We start from the raw sequence: 2,500 nt of genomic DNA on the forward strand, positions 1-2,500 counted from the left end.
CTTCCTCATCTTCATCTTCTTCTTCAGCTTCATCTTCATCTTCATCATCTTCATCTTCATCTTCTTCATCTTCATCTTCATCATCATCTTATCTTCATCTTCATCTTCTTCATCTCATCTTCATCATCATCTTCTTCATCATCATCTCTCATCATCATCCTTCTTCATCATCATCATCTTCTTCATCTCATCTTCATCATCTCATCTTCATCTTCATCATCATCTTCACTTCTTCTCATCTTCATCTTCATCCATCATCTTCATCTTCATCTTCATCTTCATCTTCATCTTCATCTTCACCTTCACCTTCCTCACCTTCTTCATCTTCATCTTCTTCATCATCTTCATCATCATCTTCACCTTCATCTTCTTCATCATCATCATCCATCTCATCTTCATCTTCTCATCCTCATCTTCATCTTCATCTTCATCTTCATCTTCTTCATCATCATCTTCATCTTCTTCATCATCATCATCTTCATCTCATCATCATCATCTTCATCATCATCTTCTCATCTTCATCTTCATCATCATCTTCATCTTCATCTTTATATTCATCTTCTTCATCATCTTCATCATCATCTTCATCTTCATCTTCATCTTCATCTCACCTTCACCTTCACCTTCTTCATCTTCATCTTCATCTTCATCATCTTCACCTTCATCATCTTCATCTTCTTCTTCATCTTCTTCATCATCATCATCTTCATCTTCTTCATCTCATCTTCTTCATCTTCTCATCTTCTTCATCTTCTTCATCTCATCTTCATCATCTTCATCATCATCATCTCTTCATCTTCATCTTCATCTTCATCTTCATCTTCTTCATCTTCTCATCTTCTTCATCTCATCTTCATCTCTTCATCATCTTCATCTTCATCTTCTTCATCTTCTTCATCTTCATCTTCATCTTCATCTTCTTCATCTTCTTCATCTTCATCTCATCATCTTCACCTTCATCTTCATCTTCTTCTTCATCATCATCATCATCTTCTTCTCTCTTCTTCTTCATCTTCATCTCATCTTCATCTTCATCTTCATCATCATCTTCATCTCATCTTCATCATCTTCATCATCTTCATCTTTATCTTCTTCATCTCATCTTCTCATCATCATCTTCTTCATCATCTTCATCTTCTCATTTTCATCATCTTCATCATCTTCTTCAACTTCTTCATCATCTTCATCTTCTTCATCTTCATCTCCTTCATCTTCATCTTCATCATCTTCATCTCTTCTTCTTCTTCTTCTTCATCATCATCATCTTCTTCATCATCATCATCTTCTTCATCATCTTCATCTTCTTCATCATCTTCATCATCTTCATCTTCATCTTCTTCATCTTCATCTTCATCTTCATCTTCATCTTCATCTTCTTCATCTTCATCTTCTTCACCTTCATCTTCTTCATCTTCATCTCTTCATCATCATCTTCATCATCATCTTCTTCTTCATCTTCATCATCTTCATCTTCTTCATCTTCATCGTCATCTTCATCTTCTTCATCTTCATCTTCATCTTCTTCATCATCTTCATCTTCATCATCTTCATCTTCATCTGCATCTTCATCTTCATCTTCATCTTCATCATTTTCATCTTCATCTTCATCTTCATCTTCTTCCTCATCTTCATCTTCTTCTTCAGCTTCATCTTCATCTTCATCATCTTCATCTTCATCTTCATCTTCTTCATCATCATCTTCTTCATCATCATCTTCTTCATCATCATCATCTTCTTCATCTTCATCTTCATCATCTTCATCTTCATCTTCTTCATCATCTTCATCTTCTTCTTCTTCATCTTCATCTTCATCTTCTCATCTTCATCTTCATCTTCACCTTCACCTTCTTCATCTTCATCTTCTTCATCATCTTCATCATCATCTTCACCTTCATCTTCTTCATCATCATCATCATCTCATCTTCATCTCATCTTCTTCATCTTCATCTCATCTTCATCTTCATCATCTTCATCTTCATCTTCATCTTCATCTTCATCTTCATCTTCATCTTCTTCATCATCATCTTCATCTTCTTCATCATCATCATCTTCATCTTCTTCATCATCATCTTCATCTTCATCATCTTCTTCATCTTCATCTTCATCTTCATCATCTTCATCTTCATCTTCATATTCATCTTCTTCATCATCTTCATCATCATCTTCATCTTCATCTTCAGCTTCATCTTCACCTTCACCTTCACCTTCTTCATCTTCATCTTCATCTTCATCATCTTCATCTTCATCATCTTCACCTTCATCATCATCATCTTCTTCTTCATCTTCTCATCATCATCTTCATCTTCTTCATCTTCATCTTCTTCATCTTCATCATCTTCTTCATCTTCTTCATCTTCTTCATCTTCTTCATCTTCTTCATCTTCATCTTCATCTTCATCTTCATCATCTTCATCATCATCATCTTCTTCATCTTCATCTTCATCATCTTCATCTTCATCTTCATCTTCATCATCTTCATCTAAATCTTCATCATCTTCAT

At 34.6% G+C, this 2,500-nt stretch overlaps 1 protein-coding gene across 1 annotated transcript in view; it reads left to right on the forward strand.

Annotated features, from left to right (window-relative positions):
• Positions 1 to 2,500, forward strand: part of LOC137347055 (prominin-1-A-like) — a 289,266-nt gene that overhangs the window by 189,283 nt on the left and 97,483 nt on the right. The window lies entirely within an intron of this gene.

Source organism: Heterodontus francisci, chromosome 1 (assembly GCF_036365525.1).
Source record: "Heterodontus francisci isolate sHetFra1 chromosome 1, sHetFra1.hap1, whole genome shotgun sequence".
Taxonomy (NCBI): domain Eukaryota; kingdom Metazoa; phylum Chordata; class Chondrichthyes; order Heterodontiformes; family Heterodontidae; genus Heterodontus; species Heterodontus francisci.